This window comes from Pelodiscus sinensis, chromosome 4 (assembly GCF_049634645.1).
Source record: "Pelodiscus sinensis isolate JC-2024 chromosome 4, ASM4963464v1, whole genome shotgun sequence".
In the NCBI taxonomy this organism is placed as follows: Eukaryota; Metazoa; Chordata; order Testudines; family Trionychidae; genus Pelodiscus; species Pelodiscus sinensis.
Genome location: NC_134714.1, coordinates 72,358,575 through 72,379,245, shown reverse-complemented (window position 1 = coordinate 72,379,245; position 20,671 = coordinate 72,358,575). Strand labels below are relative to the sequence as shown.

General features: G+C 46.8%; 2 protein-coding genes across 8 annotated transcripts in view; one reads left to right on the top strand and one right to left on the bottom strand.

The window, feature by feature from the left end:
• Nucleotides 1-4,253, bottom strand: part of PLEKHH1 (pleckstrin homology, MyTH4 and FERM domain containing H1) — a 101,004-nt gene extending 96,751 nt beyond the window's left edge. For 2 of the 7 annotated variants that reach the window (XM_075927391.1, XM_075927388.1), the window contains exon 1: nucleotides 4,034-4,250. The gene's annotated coding sequence lies outside the window, so the exon portion shown is untranslated. Of the gene's footprint in view, nucleotides 1-4,033 lie in introns of all 7 variants that reach the window. The other 5 variants (XM_014568639.3, XM_006113393.4, XM_075927390.1 and 2 more) reach the window with 4 other exon arrangements.
• A 170-nt stretch (nucleotides 4,254-4,423) lies between these two features.
• LOC142829153 (uncharacterized) overlaps nucleotides 4,424-20,671 on the top strand; it is a 33,910-nt gene continuing 17,662 nt past the window's right edge. Inside the window, exon 1 of the transcript XR_012903498.1 lies at nucleotides 4,424-4,973. The gene's annotated coding sequence lies outside the window, so the exon portion shown is untranslated. The remainder of the gene's footprint in view (nucleotides 4,974-20,671) is intronic.

Genomic DNA, 20,671 nt, shown 5'->3' with positions numbered 1-20,671 from the left:
CCCAGAAGATATCCCAGCCATGAGCCACAGTGCAGATGGGTGGAAATACCATACCATGCCACCCCAATTTCTGTGCTCCTACTGGTAGCAGTGCTGCCTTCAGACCTGGATGCCCAGACAACAGCTGCCCAGCTTGACCCCTGCCACCTCTGTCATCACAAATTAAGCTGGGGATAACATTTTGGTGCATTACCTTGAAAGCCCCTAAAATGATGCTAATAAGGGTGGGTGAGCAGGGGAAGGCAAAAAATACAAGCACAGTGCTCTAAATGTCATTTTCACCATGGTTTCACACTTGAAAATTTGGCTGCCGGTTTCTTCAGGTACAAGAGTCCAAGAATACTTTTCAGGGAGGATGTGGTACTTTATCTTAGTACTGCAACACTGGACCCGTTACCCAGACAATCCTGCTTTTGTAACACATACAGATTCCTCTGTCCCTCTGTGGGAACAAACTAGAGCTGAAAGACAAAACATCCACAATGCTGTCTGAGTCCTTGTTCTCATCTAAAAGAGATAATACAGAACTATGTAATGTCACAGCCAAGGTTAAAAAAAAAAATCCTATATTTGACCTGCTTTATTGTTCTCCTGAGTAACTGCTTGCAAAGTTGTGTTTAAGCTGTTTTCCAAATACATGCATAAAATGTAGTTGAATTATTGAATTCAGTCAGCTAGAAGCAGCCTAACAATAATGAACTTATGTGTGCTGCCTGACCCCCTTGTGTACTCTTACAATAACTAGTGGAAGTCAAGACACATTCAACAAAAACATGGCTTTTTGGTTGCTGAGCCCACAACCCAACAAAGCACTTCAAGAGATGCTTAACTTTAAGTGAAAAGTCCAGTGTACTTCAATGGGCCCTAATATTTACAATTAAGCATACACTTAGGCTCCAGTCTGACAAAATTCTTAAGTGAGAGAATAAGCATTCAAAAAGTGAAGCAAAATCCTTGAACATCATGATCTTTAAGTCTATCATTGCAACACAGAAAGAGATAAGTTACTCCTCTAGATGAAGAGTAAGGAACCTTTTTTGGGTTGGGGGCTGCTGACCCACAGAAAAATCAGTTAGGGGCCACATCAAGTGAGAAGCAATCAAACCCCCACTAATATGGCCCTTGGGTAGGAGAGCCCTGACCACAGGGACTGGATACATGCAAGCTAGGGACCGCATCTGGCCCCCAGGCCTTAGGTTCCCTACCCCCGCTCTAGATGAAATCACCTTTGAGGTTTCTGCATTGTCTTTAAAATCTTAAAGAATTTAGGATTAGGGCTTAAATTCAGCCAGAGCCTTCTGTAGCAGAGGTCCCATAAATATTTTAAAACCTGGGAGCCCCACAGCCTCACTCCCACCCAAACTGACACCTTGAGTTCCAACTAGGGATGTTAAAATGTGTTTAAGTAAATGTGTAACCTCTGACATTTTGTGATTACATGGTTACACGCCATGTGGGAAGCAGTCAGCTCCCCAAGAGCCTGTGCACACAGAGAACCAGCTTTTAGGCCAGTTCCCCACGCACGCTGGCTCATGACTGCCCACTGCTCCCCACCCCTCTGCACTGTTGCCCCTGATAAATTGCCTTTTAAGATGGCTCCCCATGCATACCAGGAGCCTATATGTAACCGTGTACATGATTACACTTTCACATCCCTATTATATCACAGTGTTTATATCAGGCCCTACAGACAGACACCATTTTTCAAAACCCAGTGGCTGTGCAATAGTCACAAAAAGTCAGACCACATTGTATAACTATGATTCTTTTCAATGAAGTTAGGGCTAACTCTGTTCTAATGTGCCTATTTGAACAGAGATCCCAAGTGAAACTGTTCTCTTTTTACGCTGGCTTAAACAGATTTTAGCCTCACATCTTCAAGCATAAATTAAGGCCAAAAGGGATTGTTATGATCATCTAGTCTGACCTTCTTCATAACAGACCATAGAACCTCACCCAGTAATTTTGGCATGTAGCCCATAACTTCTGGTTGAACTATAAAACATATCATTTAGAAAATATCCAGTTTGGATTTAAAGACTGTGTGGATTTTCCATCACTTAATCTAATTGTATGGCTCAGTTGTTCCTTTTCCTAATTTAATTTTTCCCCCATATGAAATATTTGGGATATTTTTGCTTTAAAAAAATTTAGAACAATGAATGCCTAATTTTTTCCATTAGTGGGATTAATAGAAATGTTGCTGTTAAATCTGAAATTTTAATTAGTCTCAATACCTGTGAAATTAGAAAGCATATACTTAATCTAGTAGGGCCAAGATTTTCGAGACTAAGGCTATGTCTACACTGGCCCCTTTTCCGAAAGGGGCATGCTAATTTTAAACTTCAGAATAGGGAAATCCGCGGGGGATTTAAATATCCCCCGCGGGATTTAAATAAAGATGTTCGCCGCTTTTTTCCGGCTTGTAGATAAGCCGGAAAAAAGCGTCTAATCTACAAGCCGGAAAAAAGCGGCGAACATCTTTATTTAAATCCCGCGGGGATATTTAAATCCCCCGCGGATTTCCCTATTCTGAAGTTTAAAATTAGCATGCCCCTTTCGGAAAAGGGGCCAGTGTAGACGTAGCTTAAGTGTCTATAGCTAGGTTATTTAAATTAGTTAGGCACTTAATTAATGGCCTGATTTTCAAGAGTTTTAAGCACCAAGCAAACCCTGCTAAAGTCCATAAGAGTTGGATGCACAGCACTTTGATTTAATAAAGACACTCACTGAAGTGCATAAATATGGATTTAAGAACCTGCCCCTAGACATCTAGTTTAAAAAAAATCTTTGCTGCATCTATAAAGTTTTCGATTAAGAGCAAAAAATGAGCCTGACGCCAAACTTTGGATCAAAAATTAGGACCTCTAAAACCAGTTCCAACTGTGGGGAAAATATAAATCTGGATCAGAACTTTGTGATCTCCAGTAGGTCCACCTAACTTCCCTAAACTTTCAAATGTTCTAGTCTTAATCCAGAAAGCACCCATATTTTCCCCACAAAAAAGCCCACTGAAAGTGACATAGAACAAGCAATTAAGCAAGATGATTGTAAAAGCACTAGAGTGCAGCTCTCCATGCATGTAAAGTGTTAGGAACAATCAGTCCAATTTATTGTGAATTTTGTTTATTCCCAGCAACAATGAAAACTAGCGGCAATATTTCCATTTCTTCACTGGAAAGCATCTACTTAAGCAGTCTCTGGTGAGTGAGGTTAGAGTCAAGGAAAAGAATAAAGTGGAATGCTTGGAACTGCTCCGGAAGATGCCCCAAGTCTTTTCCTTGAGGTGCCGTTCAGATCAGCCTGTTTCAAAGATTTCAAACGAGGAGTCAGCAAAAGCACTGTGTGTTAGCTGTGCGAGGGAAGCCCCTGGCTCCAGTCAGAGCTCAGGGCTGACCCTCCCCGCTAACCTAAAGCCTCTTCTCCAGCATCAGGCTATTCCCCCTACACAAAAACACCACCGTCTGAAGAGGGTTTTACCCATGAAAGCTCATTACCCAATACGTCTGTTAGTCTCTAGGGTGCCACAGAGCTGCTGGTTTGTTTTTACAGTTACAAACTAACACAGCTACCTCTTTGAGACTTTCCCCCAGCCCAGGGGATGCTTCCGAGTGCCTGAGAAAGCCAGGCTGGTTGTGTGCCCCTTCCAGTTGGCAAAGCCCCGATGGGATGCGCAAAGCCCAGGCAAGACTAAGGCGAATGACACTAGTCTGCGAACCGAAGAGCAGGTTGGACTAACCGAGGGCGGGGGAAGAGGGAGCTCCCCCTTTCCTGCCAGGCCAGAGGGATGACGAGGAGCGAGGGATCCCCGATCTGCAACTTGCGCTGCGGAGACGCCCCGCGTGGGCCCGCCCGCCCTAGCCAGAGGGTCGCGGGGACTTGGGTTGAGCGCCCCGCTCGCACCACGCTGCCGGCTCGAGCCCATCCCCGCCCGGCTTTCGCGCGCAGAGGAGCTAGCAGCGAGCGCTGGACGCTGCTCTGCAGTCAGGTGCCGGGACTGCCCGCGGCCAGCGACCCGCCCGCCCGGCCTCACCTGCGGCAGGCTGCGCGGCTGAGCCCGAGGAGCCGCTCCGAGGCATGAATTGTTCTGGGCGTCTCTGCCGGGGCGAGCCTGCAGCTGGCGAGACGCGCAGCTCCCCCGGGGACGCCCCCGAAGCCGCGCGCTGCTCGCTCCCGTCCCATTCAGCGCGGTGCCCGGCGCCCCGCTAGCCTGAGAGCTGGGGTAGCCCTCCAAAGCCGCACAGGAACTGACATCATCGGCCCCGCGCTTTTAACCCCTTCTCTGGCCTGTGGGGCGGCAGCCCGGCCAGGCGGGTTCTCCAGTGGAAGCGCTGGGAGGCTCCAGTGAGGACTGAAATAGTGACAAGCCGGGATTGGACCCAGCCTTCAGCCCTCCCCAACACCAGACCCAGGGACTCTCTGGCATTTTGGGGGGCTAGGGGAAAACACTATTGTGTAGATATGAAGAAAACAGGCCACTGCTTTATGTGGACCCCAATAACTGGGGCTCAGCCATAGTGTTCCCTCTAGTTTTTCCATCCCTGTGCAGAATAAGTTTTGTTATGTGCACGGAGCCATGTGCGGAGCACCAGTAGAAAATCTAGTCAGCATTTGGATCTGTCCTTGGTGGTTCCCCAAGCACTGAGCTTACAGGGAACACTGCTCAGCCACTCCTGATTGCTTCTTTTGCCACCTATTTGGACAGGCTCTTTTTATTGGGACTCCAGTCTATGCAAATTGACCCACACTGCACTTCCAACTGCGGCTCAGCCAACTGTCCTGAGGCTGTTTTGGAGGCTGCTAGGCAAGCCAGGGAACAATCTCTGACCAAGCAGGCATGGCTGGAGGGCAGACTCCTTGCACCTTTTACACTGGGAAATAAATCCTTCGTTGATTCCTTGACTGACCAGCGCATCCTATCCAACCTCAGCAGCATAAAGACTTTCATCCATAACAGGAGCAGTTCCTAAACAGTGAGTGCACTGCAGCCAGCCCCTTCAACCTAAATAGTTTCTGTGCTGGATCTTGGCTGGTCACCCCAGCTCATCTCCCATTCAGTTGTGTGCACAATTACCTACAGTGCAAGTGGGGCACTAGCCTCATCCAAACTTCCATGCCTCATTGCAGGTTACTGTACTCAAGTGAGCATGGTAGGGATCAGTAGGATGCTGACATCTAGCAAAGAGGTAGTAGCTTGAGTTCAGGCAGTGTTAAGGTGCAAGGGAAGAGGATGAGGTTAAAGTTGCTGGGTGTTATAGCAGAAGTCTACTTCTGGTTAACAATCCATTAGAGGAGCCTACCCTCCTTGTATGCTCAAGCCATCTGCAACAATGCTTATATAAAGCCTGGGGAACAAAAGTTCATGCTTTCCGAAGTTTTTAAGGGTGTCCACTCTAACATGCCAAATGTTTTATTGCAGTAGGTGGACATTAGCAGCCACCTCTTCAGATTTATAGAACATACTTGCTGGATACTATGGCAGGATATGTTACTGAAACACAGCTAGAAGGCTAGCTCTCTAAGGGTGCATCTACACTGCACCATAACTCAAAATAAGATACAAAATTTACATAGCTCAAATTGTGTATCTTATTTCAATGCTATTTTGAAATAGCGCCAAATGACAAAATAAGCTGTCTACACAGCACCAAATTTCAAAATAAAGCGCTATTCCGAAATGTTCCTTACTCCTCATAGAATGAGGCTTACAGGGACATTGAAATAGTGAGCCAGAAATAATGGACTTACTGTGAAGATGCAGGTTAGCTATTTTGGATGCTCCGGTGTCCTGAAATAGTGTTGCAGCGTAGACATACCCTAACCTCCCTCAGCTTCTTGCTGAGATGTGTGTGTCTGTGTGCTGCATGCTACTGCCAGCTGCAGGAGAGACTATACAATTAGACTTCTTTGTATGCTTCTAGGGCAGTGGTGGGCAGCCTGTGGCCTATCAGGGTAATCTGATTGTGGGCTGTGAGACATTTTGCTGATGTTGACTGTTAACAGGCACCACCTCTTGCAGCTCCCAATGGCCATGGTTCGCCATTCCCAGCCAATGAGAGCTGTGGAAAGCCAACATGTCCCTTCAGTCCCCTTGCCCGTAGGCACTGCCTTCACAGCTCCTATTGGCCAGGTCTGGCAAACCACAGCCACTGGAAGCTTCAGGGGATGGTGCCTTTGGACAGTCAACATCAGCAAAATGTTTTGTGGCCCCTCAGTCAGATTACCCTGATGGGGTGCAGATTGCCCACCATTGTTCTATGATTTGTCTTGTGCAGAAAGTAAAACTAGATTGTCGTAAAGGTCTCCTTCTGGTCTTAAACTCTATGAACCTGGGCTAGGGTGACAAAAAGAAATACCTTGGTCACATGACAGGCTCAGTATGCAGTGACTCCACATTGCTACCTTTAAATCTTCCCTTAAAAAAAGCAAATTGACATAAAATACAATAGCAACAAAAATTACACAAACTAATACTGACTTCTGGGTGTGAACCTCAATGGCTTTTTGATACTGTGGCCATTTGATCTTGTTTTTACATCAGTTCCTCTTGCAGGGATATGTTTATTCAATGACATGGATCTGCTATTAGGTCTGGGGTTGCTGTTTCCTGTGCTTTTCACAGTCAACAATGAGGTGGGTCTATGTTACTTCTGTTAGCATAGAAGCACTGTCAGGATATCCAAAAAAAAGGAAAAAACAATGTCCTTCTAGATTTTGTGTAGCTGTTTTCTGTTCCCCATGTCGGGATGGTTATAACATATGCCCTGGGTGAGAACGGTACAGCTGTTAATTTGTCAGGTTGATAGTGACATTCGGTTAGGAATTTAACATCCTTTCCCATTTGCAGTGGGAATAATTGCTTGACGTAAAGGTAGCAGTATTTCATTAGTTCTCATTTCCTGGAATATAGCTTTTTAAAACATTACTTCAGGCTTTAGCTCAAGAACTTGTTAGAGGGTGGCACCAATATATTTTGTCCTTCTGCTCATGTATCTCTGAAATGGTGAGTTGTGATAGTCTAACAATACTAAATATGGATCCCTTAGATTAGCTGGGGGAGGGGAGTGTTGTTTTTATTAAGTTATTTGCTGGTTATATTGAATTTTATTTTCTGCTAACTGATATATCTTTGGCTTGAAAGGGCTTGCTGTAATGTTTCTGGACTGATGTATCAAAGATAGTTGCAGAACCAAGTTACTTGTGGGTCATTTCCTGCTCTTGACTTCTCCCAAATACCTTGCTCAACAAACTGCAATTTATTATTATTGCTATTAATGTTTTAATGGAGGCAACATTTTAAGGTTCAATGGGCCGCAGTCTTACAGGATTCCCATGTTAGAGAAATGGCAGCTCAGGAGTCTGTGTGGTGAGTTATGGTAAGTTTCAGTACTCAAGGAGTTAAAGCACCAAGGCTGGGTGTGTATAGGCAGTTGCTTTGTATAAAGTTTGGTGGCTGAAGAATGTCCTGGGAGTCATGCTTTACTGCCTGGGAAGAACAGTGGGCCAAATTCTCATTACAACTCTACTGGTTTCCCTGGTGTAAATGACAGAGAATTTGTCCCAATGACTTTGAAGAGAGAACAAAAATCTCTCATAAAATCCTGGCTAAGAGACTGACACACACTGGTGGCTCACAATCCGGTGGAGACATTTCCTGGTTGAGAAACATGAGGAAGAGGACAGTGGAGTCATAAAGAAATAGCTGTTATACATCCCTTATTTGTGGTCAGCCTCTCCTCAGAAGTGCTTGTATTGACTTATCAAAAGAGAATTGTTGAACCAAGCCATTCAGCAGTGGGCCATTACCTGTTCTTCTCTACTCACAAATCCCATGCTGAACAAATTGTTATAGCTCAGTTAGAAGTTATAGCCATGATGCAGAAATTACTGCGTGAGTTTCTATGGTCAGTATTGTGCAGAATGTCAGACTAGATCTTAAAGGTCTCCTTCTGGTCTTTTTTAAACTATATGAATCTGGGTCAGGGAGACAAAAATAAATACCTTAGTCACAAGAAGTTCCTTTCTCCCCTAAAAGGAAACCCTTTGGGGAATTCTTAGGCACCTTGGCACTGGTTACTTATTACAACACTTTAACCTACAGGAATAATGATTAACATAAACACAGTGTTAGCAACCAGAGTGCCTCTAGGTACTGTTGGCAGCAGATGTGGGAATCACTGGGGCTGTGTCCAGACTCAGGGGTTTTTTCGAAAAAAGTAGCCTTTTTTCGAAAAAACCTCACCTGCGTCTAGACTGCAGCCACGTTCTTTCGAAATTAAATCGAAAGAACGCGGCTTTTCTTTCGATGGCGGTAAACCTCAATTTACGAGGAAGAACGCCTTCTTTCGAAAGTTCCTCTTTCGAAAGAAGGCGTTCTTGAATGTAAATAGGGCTTCTTCGAAAGAGAGCATCCAGACTCACTGGATGCTTTCTTTCGAAAAAGCAAGCCGCTTTTTCGAAAGTTCAACGTGCAGTCTAGACGCTCTCTTTCGAAAGAGGCTCTTTCGAAAGTATCTTTCGAAAGAGCCTCTTTCGAAAGAGGCTTGCAGTCTAGACATAGCCTGGGAGAATGTCTTTGGACAGAAAGTTGTAATATCACCATTATCAGGTCCTTCTCTGCACAAAATCCTGCCTGTCTCTGCCCTCACTTTCTATCTTTTGCCAGTTCCTTGCCCACCTCTGCCCAATTCTCTGCCTGTCTCATCCCAGCTTCCTTCCCAGCTTCCTCATGCACCACTGGTTCATTGTGAGTCTTTCTGGTGTAGCAGGACAGGCTTCCTGATTCAGTTAATATGCAGAATGCCCCTTGAAATCCAGAAAATTTGGTAAGTCTGAAGTCAATGGGAACAGCTAGATTCTTAACCCCTTTTAAAAATCAAATTTATTTAGGTGCCAAAGTATGGATTTAGGAACTTAACTTTAGGCGTCCAAGTTTGAAAATCTTGGCCTAATATTATTTTAATATGTTATTGATTTCATCACACAATCAGCCTGTGACAGCCTTGCCCCCTTTCCTGCCCTGGAGGAAGGGGGATGGGAAGCTGCGAGTCCATCACGACCTGACCTGCCCACGTCGTGCCCGTCCTGGGATGTCAGGTCTTCTATACGTGAGGTTCTCTAGCCCCTCACCGTTGGGTACTCCTCGTCTGACATGTTCCCCCCTTGCAGAAGGGGGGAAAAGGGAGGCCCGGGCCCGCCCTCACTCAAGGGCCCCAGCCCAGGGCCCTAAGGACTCAGGCTGCCTGCTAGTCTGGGTCCGGCTGACGGGGGTGTGCCCCTAAACGCATCAGCCCACGGGCTTCCTCACCGCCCTGCCCTGGGCTCCTTCCTTTTCCCCCTTCCGTGGTCCTTACCCCGGTGGCGTCGGGTCTCAGCAGGGCAACGGCTCGGGGTACGTCAATGTCCTTCCTGGTGGGTCCAGTCTCTCCATCCAACTCCCCCCCCTTCCTGCGTTGCCCGGCGGTATTTGAAGCTCCCGCCGTGCCGGTACACCGGCGCTCGTCCTGCCCCCTGCCTGGTCGGCGCCGTTGATTGGCCTTTCAGCCCGTCAGGGCTGGCCACAGCACCTCTCCGGCGGCGTCTTTGCGTTCGCTCAGCTGAGCCACGCTTTCGCTCAGCTGAGCTGCGGCGCTGCCCCACCAAGCCACGCCTCCGCTCAGCCGAGCCGTGGCGTCTCTGCTCAGCTGAGCGGCGGCGTCCCTGCTGAGCTGCGGCTTGGGAACAGCTGGCGCACAACCGGTATCTGCTCCACGGGTTCTCTGCCATGGCGCAGAACCCCTGGCCCTCAGTGCGGGGTCTTGATGCCCCGTCACACAGCGTTAGAGCTGAGTGCCTGACTTGCTGCCCTGGGATTCCAGCTGAACTGTGCTATGAATGTGAGATGGGAGACTACAATTGAACTTGGGTAGACCAAGAGACATCCCTGGGCTGGATAACTGTAACCTGAATGGTTTAATGTACAGTGTTGCTTAGAGTAATAAGATTTGATTTAGCTCCATTCTTCATCCCTATTCTTCCCTAAATAAGTTCTATTGTTTAAAACCCTGTTTATTTCATACTGTCTTCATGGCTGAGGATGTTAGGGAGATTCCCAAACCGTCCTTTGTGGCTGATGAATCGGATTGAAGTGTCATGAGAGGAGGTTTTGGAACAAATTGAAAAACTTAACAGCAACAAATCACCGGGACCGGATGGCATTCACCCAAGAGTTCTGAAAGAACTCAAATGTGAAATTGCACAAGTATTAACTGTGGTTTGTAACCTATCCTTTAAATCAGCTTCTGTACCCAAGGACTGGAAGACAGCTAACTTTTAAAAGGGCTCTAGAGGCGACCCTGGCAATTACAGACCAGTAAGTCTAACGTCAGTACCGGGCAAATTAGTTGAATCAATAGTAAATGTGATGGGGCGCCGGTTCTGACCGCCCCGGAACCGGGGACGTCCCACACTCCAGAGCCCACGAGGGGCAAAAGGGCTGCTAGCAGGACCGCCACGGCACTTGCCGTGGCGTTCGCCGTCTCCGGAAGCCAGAGATGCAGCTGCCCGCAGGCAGCAGCCCGAGTCATGTGCCCCACGTGTACGGGGCCAGCTGGGGGCAGTGACGTCACCCGAAGGGGATTTCCCTTTCCGGGTGACGTCATCAGAGGGCGCCCGGGTGAAGGGGGCGGGGCCGTGGAAGGCGGGCCCTTCAAAAGAGGCCAGAGAGAGCAGAGAGGGAAGGACGCTCCGGCCAGGGGAGAGGAGCCCTGTACAGAGGGAGCCGCGGTCAACGACCGGAGAGACGGAGCAGCGGATCACCGAGAAGGCGAGCTCGGCGAGGAGGAAGAAGTGACCCAGGACAGGGACGGCAGGCAGCGGCAACGCCTTAACCGGATCCCGAGGGTTGGTGAGTTACGGGCGAGTCCTCACCAACCAGGCAGCGAGCCGACGGTGCTGCCTTTAGGGTCCTGGGTCGGGACTTGGAGTGAGGACGGGCCCAAGTCCCCTTCCTCCATCGTGGGCACCGTATAACACTCAGGAAGACCGAGGCTTAGGAGGCTCTGGACCGGGCTTCGGCCCTTTTAGCTTCGGAGGGGACGAATCTGGGAGAGCACATTAGGGGCACAGATTGTGGGAGAAAGGACAAAAACGGGAGACATTGGCGGGTGGCCCCGATGATGACAGGGCTGTAGGCCTGAGGGGCAACCTGGCCTGTGACAGTAAAGAATAAAATTGTCAGACACGTAGAAGAACATAATTTGTTGGACAAAAGTCAATATGGTTTCTGTAAAGGGAAATCATGATTTACTAATCTATTAGAGTTCTTTGAAGGGGTTAACAAACATGTGGACAAGGGGGATCCAGTAGATATAGTATACTTAGATTTCCAGAAAACCTTTGACAGGGTCCCTCACCAAAGGCTCTTATGTAAATTCGGTTGTCATGGTATAAGAGGGAAGATCCTTTCATAGATTGAGAACTGGTTAAAAGACAGAAAACAAAGGGTAGGAATAAATGGTAAATTTTCAGAATAGAGAGGTGTAACTAGTGGTGTTCCCCAAGGGTTAGTCCTAGGACCAATTCTATTCAACTTATTTATAAACGATCTAGAGAAAGGGGTAAGCAGCGAGGTGGCAAAGTTTGCAGATGATATTAAACTGTTCAAGATAGTCAAGACCAAAGCAGACTGTGAAGATCTTAAAAAAGATCTCACCAAACTGAGTGATTGGGCAACAAAATGGCAAATGAAAGTTAATGTGGATAAGTGTAACGTAATGCACATTGGAAAAAATAACCCCAAGTATACATACAATATGACGGGGGCTAATTTAGCTACAACTAATCAGAAAAGAGATCTTGGAGTTATTGTGGATAGTTCTCTGAAAACGTCCATGCAGTGTGCAGCGGCAGTCAAAAAAGTAAATAGGATGCTACGAATTATTAAAAAAGGGATAGAAAATAAGACAAAGAACATCTTACGGCCCCTATATAAAACTATAGTATGCCCACATCTTGAATACGGCATACAGATGTGGTCTCCTCACCTCAAAACAGATATTTTGGCATTAGAAAAGGTTCAGAAAAGGGCAACTAAAATGATTAGGGGTTTGGAATGGGTCCCATATGAGGAGAGGCTAAAGAGACTGGAACTTTTCAGTTTAGAAAAGAGGAGACTGAGGGGGAATATGATAGAGGTATATAAAATCATGAGAGATGTGTTCCTATAATATAAGAACTAGAGGACACCAAATGAAATTAATGGATAGCAGGTTTAAAACTAATAAAAGAAAGTTCTTCTTCATATAGCACACAGTCAACCTGTGAAACTCCTTGCCAGAGGAGGCTGTGAAGACTAGGACTATAACAGGGTATGTCTACACTACAGTGTTATTTCGAAATATCTAATTTTGAAATAGTTATTTTGAAATATCTTATTTTGAAATAATGCGTCTACACACAAAATGCATTTCAAAATAGCTTTTTGCTGTTTTGAAATAGTGCATCCACACTGATTGGATGCTGAATCGCATTTAAGGCCAGCCGGACTGGTTCCGGCAGGGCATCAGATCAGAAGTTATCTTGTGGCCAGGGAGGCCAGCAGGGCACCCTGGGAAGGGCTGGAGGCTCCCTATTTCGAAATAAGCGTTTACACAGTGCTTATTTTGAAATAGCAATTTCGAAATTGGCGCTATTCCTTGTGGAATGAGGTTTACCAATTTCAAAATAAGCCCTCCGCTATTTCGAATTAATTTCGAATCATTGTCTTCGGTCCACCCCCTCTGGGGCACCTGGTACTGGCCACTGTCGGCAGACAGGACACTGGGCTAGATGGACCTTTGGTCTGACCCAGCATGGCCTTTCGGGGGGTATGTCTACACTACCCTCCTAGTTCGAACTAGCGGGGTAATGTATGCATACCGCACTTGCTAATGAAGCCCGGAATTTGAATTTCCCGGGCTTCATTAGCATAAGCGGGGAGCCGCCATTTTTAAATCCCCGCTGCTTCAAACCCCGTGTAGCGCGGCTACACGGGGCTCGAACTAGGTAGTTCGGACTAGGGTGCCTATTCCGAACTACTGGTACACCTCGTTTCACGAGGAGTAACGGTAGTTCGGAATAGGACCCTAGTCCGAACTACCTAGTTCGAGCCCCGTGTAGCCGCGCTACACGGGGTTCGAAGCAGCGGGGATTTAAAAATGGCGGCTCCCCACTTATGCTAATGAAGCCTGGGAAATTCAAATCCCGGGCTTCATTAGCAAGTGCGGTATGCATACATTACCCCGCTAGTTCGAACTAGCGGGGTAGTGTAGACATACCCTTACGTTCTTATCTCAGAACTTTGCCTATGTGGTAGATGGATGCTCTCAACAGCAATCTAGGTTTCAGAGCATTACATAGAATTGTCCTTAGTCTTATTACACAATTTACTTTGTGCTTGTACATACTCGCCAGCAAGCCACACCTGCTTTTGCCAAACTACACCCTGTTGGAGGCAAAAGACAAAGTTGTATTCCCACTCCCTGGCTTCAAAAGCAAGGAACCTCACAACTATGTACATGTCAGCTAGTGTGATTTAATGTAGGAAAATTACTTTGGAGTTGGCCGTGCTGATAGGAACTTTTGCTATTATTTAGGGATGTGGAGATTCAACTGGTTAAACCATGAGTGAGGCTTACCAGTTAAGGTTAACCAGTGGGGCTCCCTGCTTTCTGCGGGACAGGGGCTGAAGTGGGGAGCTCACCACGGACAGGGGCTGCTCCAGCATAGCCCCTGCCTGAAGTGGGCCCAGGTGCCTCACTGGCAGGGGCTGCTCTGGTTGGGACCAGGGCACCTCGCAGACAGGGACTGCTCTTACAGGGTATGTCTACACTGCCACCCTAGTTCGAACTAGGGTGGCTAATGTAGGCATTCAAAGGGGCTGCAGGAATGTGCTGGCTGCCACTTCCAGCAGCTCCCATTGGCTGGGAATGGCGAACGGTGGCCACTGAGAGCTGCAGTGCAGAAGTGCCTCAGGATGGTCAATGACAGCAAAATGTCTCATGGCCTGCAATCAGATTATCGTGAGGGGCTGCAGATTGCTCACCACTGCCACAGAACCTTACCTAGTAATTTCTGCGTCAAGCCCATAACTTCTGGGGTTGAGCTATAGCATATCTTCCAGAAAGATGTCCATTTTTGACACAAAACACTTAACGTGATGGAGAATCTACCACATCCCTAGGTAAGTTATTCCAGTGATGAATTACCCTCACTGTTAAATAATGTACCTTGGTTCCTACCTGAATTTCTTTAGTTTCAACTTCATTGGATTGTATCTTGTTGTGCTCTTTTCTGGTAGATTAAAAAGAGAAATCTATTGTCAGAAATCACCTCTCCACATAAGTACTCATAGGCTGTAACCACGTCTTATCCTTCTTTTGGATAAATTAAGTCAATGGAGCTTATTAAATTTCTCACTATTTTGTTATGTTTTCAAGCAATTCCTAACAAAGACTTGATCGTAAGATTGGGACCAAGAAATAAAATCCGGTTTCTTAACAGTATGTCTGTAGGTCTCAGACCTTTATTACAGGCTTTGTCTTTGCTACTAAATAAGGTGGGGTTTTTTTTTTTTTACTTTGTGGGCAGTTAACACATGAGCTATCCCAAGATAAAAACACAGTGAAAACCAAGAAGTTTAGTTTTCATAAGGTAAACTCCCTGAGATCAACCCCTAGTGTACATATAGAATTGTTTACCTCTTGGTTTACCTTGTGATAAAACTAAAATTTTCTTAAGTCCCTAGTCTTTACTGTGTTTTTATCACACTAATTAGTTACCCCAAAGTTAGAAAAAGCACTTTTTTTTAGCAGCAAAGACAAAGCTTGCATATGGATAAAGAAAAGGAGTAGGCCATGTGGGAGTAGACAGGCAGAGGAGGAGGAGAATGGTGCTTGGTAGCATATTTGTTTTGTATGATCATTGTATAGCTGGTATCAGGTGGTATGGAGCACATTATGTTTTCACATACCAGAGTGTTTCCTGCACCCTTCTCTGAGTCCACAGGCTGCAGAGGTAAATGCTGTATAAGTGATGTCATATATTACATATCACATGGAAAAACTGTATTTAACTCCCTCGCTGTGGGTGTTGAAATCTACCCAGGGGAGGAGAAAGTCCATCAAGGATTGAGACCAACTGATGGACCTTATCTGAAGAGGAGTAACAAAAGAAAGGCTCTGGTTCTGGTGACTGGGAATAGGGTATAGAACTTTTCATTTCTAGATCACTGGCTCAAATTCAGACCATTCTGTAGAAAGCAAAAGCTGTTATGATCTGATGGCTATTAGGGGGCAGATGTGAAAAGAAATGGTGGTCTCAGTTAGGGTTGCCAGATGGTTTCAACAAAAATACTGGACACATTTGACATTACATCACAATCTACATTATGTCTTATTTAGAAAATACCGGACATTTATATTTTCTCATTTATAGTTTCTCAATTTGTTTCCTGAACAGAAAGCTCAAATACTGGACTGTGCGGTTCAAAACCGGACACCTGACAACCCTAGTTTCAGTCCAATTTCTCATACACAAATGTCCATACCATAAAACCCACAAATACAATTTACTTTGCTGAGCCTTCCAGAGACCCTGGATCCTGGAGACTAAATTCTCTTCTGAACCTGACAGGTATTTCTGGGAAGTCAGGGCTTGGGCAAGGAGAAGGAGGCACTGTTTTTGCTGTCCATGTACCTGCTAAGAGGATGCTTAGAGGATTTCAGTTTCCAGAGCTGTCAAGCCAAAACTCTAAACAAGTAAAGATGAAAGTAGGTCATGGGGTGCCTTTCTGATCTGTGATAATCTCAGTTCTCAGTGCAAACAGCCTGCTGCAGCACAGTGCTCAGAGCAGAATCGGATTTGGAGATGAGCAGAATTCCCTGATATAGAATCCCTATTTACTGAAGTTTATTTCACTGGAACCAGCAAGCCAGAGTGTTATGTTGGGGTGGGAGGGGGGGCGGGAGGTGTGGGAGAGAAGGGGAAAGTTTCTAGTAAGAGATATGGTTGGTTGGCTTTGTTAGAAGGGCCTTTGGCTCCCTTCCTGGTCTGACACATGAGTCAGACTCCCAGCTGCCAGATGTTTGCATTCTCTGCTCTGGTATCTCTCAGGCCTGTCAATGAAATGTGTGATGGGAAGGAATTATCTTGGAGGAGGGAGTGTGTGCGTGCAGAGAGCCCCTGCTGAGCTCTTCACAGCCTGATTCATACAGGAGAGGTCATTCTCAGGTTGTTGTAAATAACCCTGGAGACTGTGCCAGCTAGAACATTGTCCCAGACAACTGTGCCAAAACAAGTGGTGATGTTAGAGCCATTCTTCTTGGGGATCCCCTGGCATGAGATTCCTCTTGCATTAGTTTCCATGGTGACTCACAAAGTGAATAGGAAGACAAACACTGCTTTCCTAGCAATGAAGAATAACACAGAGGTCAGTGACTGGGGGTTCTCTTGCTGTCCTGTCTAGCAGAATACCTGGTGAATTAGTGCCAGTCCTAGTCCCTGACCTGGCATGGAGAGTTCTACTGAGCCGTGCCATGGCAGGGATATTGCTGAAGGCAGTAGCTGATTCTTGCAGGTGGCATTACTAGGCAAATACAATGATGCTAAGTGTGGTTACTAGGGAGCACTAGTAAATATGAGCGAGTAGCACAGGCAAGTGGCATTATATGACAGAGTCAAGTGGTATCTCTGAAAGGTGGCATTAACTGGCACTGTTTGGGAATATAAGCAATTGACATTAGCATGTGGCTCTGTCAAGTGGCATTCTGGAGTGAGTGTACACACACATATATTATACAGATGTAGTATGCACTCTCTAGACTTTCTGAGATCTCCAAACAACTTTTCATGTAAAATATCTGAGGTTTAATCTTTGGAATAGATGAAAAATGTGTGCAAAGAATGGTCCACTAGAACATCCTCTTCATCAGGTCCTAGCAGCCTTTCCCCACAGATGCTGCCCTGCAGGTCTCACCATGACTTGTTCTCCATTACCAGCACAGATACTACACTGCACTGTACCATTCAGTCCAGCTTGGCAGCTGTTGTCTGCCTCTTACTTTACAGCCCCGCCATGGAACAACTTGTGACACAGCAGTAATCAGACACAGAGGAGGCCTCGAGGGTGAAATGAGACGGAGAAGGGTGGATGGTGAATTTTCTGATCTGCATCTGTTTTATTTTGTAATGTAAGGTTTCTGGGAGAATTCCAGGGGAAAGAGATGAATGGAGGGGGCCAAAAGATAAGATGACTTTTAAACACAATATTTAGAAAGTAGCCACTTATCTTGGATGCCTCAGTTTCTGGCTGACTGATTTTAGAGTGGCTGAGAACTTACATAGGGTTGCACAGTGTCCAGTTTTCAACTGAAACACCAGGTTTAAAAGGGACCCTGGTGGCTCCAGTCAGCACAGTTGACTGAGCAGTTAAAAGTCCAGTTGGTCTTGCAGTGGGGCTGGCAGGCTTCAGGCTCCATACGGCTCTGGGGAAGCATCCAGCATGTCCCTCTCCACATGCTGCCTCCGCCCTGAGCACTGGTCCCACAGCTCCGATTGGCTAGGAATTGTGGCTCGAGGGGCAGTGCCTGTGGGCAGAAGCAGTGCACAGAGCCCCCTGGCTGCCCTTCAGCCTAGGAACTGGAAGGAAGTGTCAACACTTCCTGGGAGCCACCTGAGGTCAGTGCTGCCCATAGCCTGCATTCCAAACCCCCTCCCACACCCAGACTCCCTATGGGGGTCTGCACTCCCTCCCACACTCTAACCCCTTGTCCCAGCCCAGAGTCATCTTCTGCACCCCAAACTCCTCCCTCTTCATCAGCTCCACCCCAGAACTTGTACCTATAGCCGGAGCCCTCACCCCTTCCTGCATCCCAGCTCCCTGCCCCAGTCTGGTGAAAATAAGCAAGTGAGTGAGGTGGGGGAGCAAGGCCAGATTAAAATTTTGTTACTGGTGCCAAATACATTTGTGGGCCCCCATGTAGTCATCATCAGCCCCTCCCAAGAGTGGGCCTGGTGTGGCAGTGCTAGAGTATATCTGGTACTGAATCCCAGGCATATTTTTCATTTTGATCATACACCCCTCCATGACTGTAATGTACTGCCATACAACTTCTGCAGCTTCCCTTTTTTTTTCATTGAGCTGAACACCCAGGTGGATTTACCAGCATCTGTGGTAAGCAGAAATGTCATAGTGATCAGGAGAAACTCCCCACAGACATGTCTCCTTCCTCATTCAGCCATTCTAAAGCCATGCCTCCAGGTTCACCTTGTTTCACCAGCTTCAGAGGGGTAGTTGAGTTAGTCTGTAACAGAAAAAACTTAAAAAACAACAATAGATTAGTAGCGCTTTAAAGACTAACAAAACATGTAGATGGGATCATGAACTTTCGTGGGCACAGCCCACTTCTTCAGATGACAGCAAACTGAAATAACCACCCGGAGAAGTGAAAAAACAGATCAATGGAGCCAAAAAATACCCAGACATGAACTACTTTAAGACAGACCAAAAAGAGAAAACAATAGAATTCGCCATCAGGCCACACCTTAAACCCCTCTAACGCATTATTAATAATCTACAACCTTTCCTGGAAAATAACCCCTCACTCTCAAAGGCGTTGGGGGAAAGGCAATCCTCGCTTACAGACAACCCCCTAACCTCAAACAATTTCTTTCCAATAACCATGCAACACACCTCTATCACAATCACCCAGGAACCCACCCTTGTAATCAGCCCCGGTGCCAACTCTACCCACACATCTACACTAGTGATTTCATCACTGGACCCAACCACATCAGCCACCAAATCAGAGCTCATTTAACTGCACATCCACTAAAATCTGCTTGTGTGTACCTAAAGCTGTCTATGCCCTCTCGTGGAGCTTTCCCACCCTTACTTTTCATTTTAACTTCTTGTGGGTTCCACAAACCTCCCTTACTCGGCTTCAGGTAGAGGTGCATTGTCTACTCAGCCCTCCCAATTCTTTTATAGGGGGCGGCTGGCTGAGGCCACTAGCATCCTTAATCCAGTCCGAGGAGTCTTCTGAGCATGATATTTGGGCCAAATCCTTCTAATTGTTGTGTATACGTGTCCCCTAATCACAGCACCACTCTCTTCTAGCAGCCAGAGACCTCCTTTCATGGCAAGCTGCTATGTTTGGGTCTCACAGCTTCCCCCTCCTTTTCTTGTTGCTAATTGCAGAGGTAATGCTGGGAAATACAGTTCCTTCCCTGCTCCAGGGCCAGTTCTCTAGGTAGGGAGCTGGCCAATGAATTACAGCTCCCAGGGTACTGTAGGCTCTTAGCTCCCATGCTGGATCTGAGTGCTGCTCTGTGGCAGGCTCCCACAGCACAGTGAAACCTGGCACCACAGAGCCACGGATGCCATGGTATTACTACTGCAGGGGAGAGTGAGTGAAAGGGGGGGGGGATGGAGTATGTGGGGGTGGGGCCTCAAAGAAGGGGCAGGGCCTCAGGGCCAGGTACAAGGTAGGACAAGAGTGTTCTGTTTTCTGCAAGTATAAAGTTGGTGACCCTATGCTCTCAGTTTTAGTGAAGTCAAGGGAAGATGTGGGGACTGAGCACTTTTGGAAATGGAACTTAAAGTGTTTTCAACAGGTCATGCTAAAATAATGGCACCATAAATAAATGGCCACTCATTGAGAAGTTGATCTAAATATTTAACCATGCAGCATGGTGAATGGGAATAGCCTTCCCCCCACAGTGGTTCAAGTCTGTGACAATAGCACCACCTTCTAATAAGTGTCTGTGACAGTAACTCCACCAAATTATATAGGAATAGGGGAATCCAGGCCCTCCCATTCCTCTGGATTGCAACCCAAGGGCCCATTTGAGCACTTTTAGCCAAATGTCTGCTATCTGTGACCCACTTCACTCTCTCCTGTGGGTCTCTTCATGCCCCTTGGTCCCTCCTTGGGCATGTTCTGGATGGTGGCTATCCCCTGGCAATCTGGTTCACAAGCCTCAGCAAGCACGAGGGAGTCCCAGACTCTTGAGCAACACTCCCATGGGGATGCCCTCTTGGCAAAATTCCTCCCTGCAGTGCACACAGATCTGCCTCTCTTCTCCCACCACTCTCCTGTGCTGCAGAGACTCCCTTTTAAATCCCTCCTCCAAGTGGATCATGTCCACAACCTTGAGAGGTTGGGGCTTCCAGGGCCCAGAGTTATTTCTGCACCCTTATCTCTTCAATGTGGGGTTTATCTACTCCATTGTTAACCTCCTTTTCACAAGTGCCCTACAGGCAGCACTTCTCTTCTGCTGCTGGGAATCTGGGATGAAGTGGCTAACTCACTAAAATCAGAAGGAGCTTGGTTGTTGACACTCTGGGGGTATGTCTACACTACCCTCCTATTTCGAAGTAGGAGGGTAATGTAGGCATACCGCACTTGCAAATGAAGCCCGGGATTTGAATTTCCCGGGCTTCATTTGCATAAGCCGGACGCCGCCATTTTTAAATCCCGGCTAGTTCGAACCCCGTGCCGTGCGGCTACATGCGGCACGGAGTAGCTAGTTCGGATTAGGCTTCTAATCCGAACTAGCTGTACTCCTCATTCCACGAGGAGTACAGCTAGTTCGGATTAGGAAGCCTAATCCGAACTAGCTACTCCGTGCCGCGTGTAGCCGTGCGGCACGG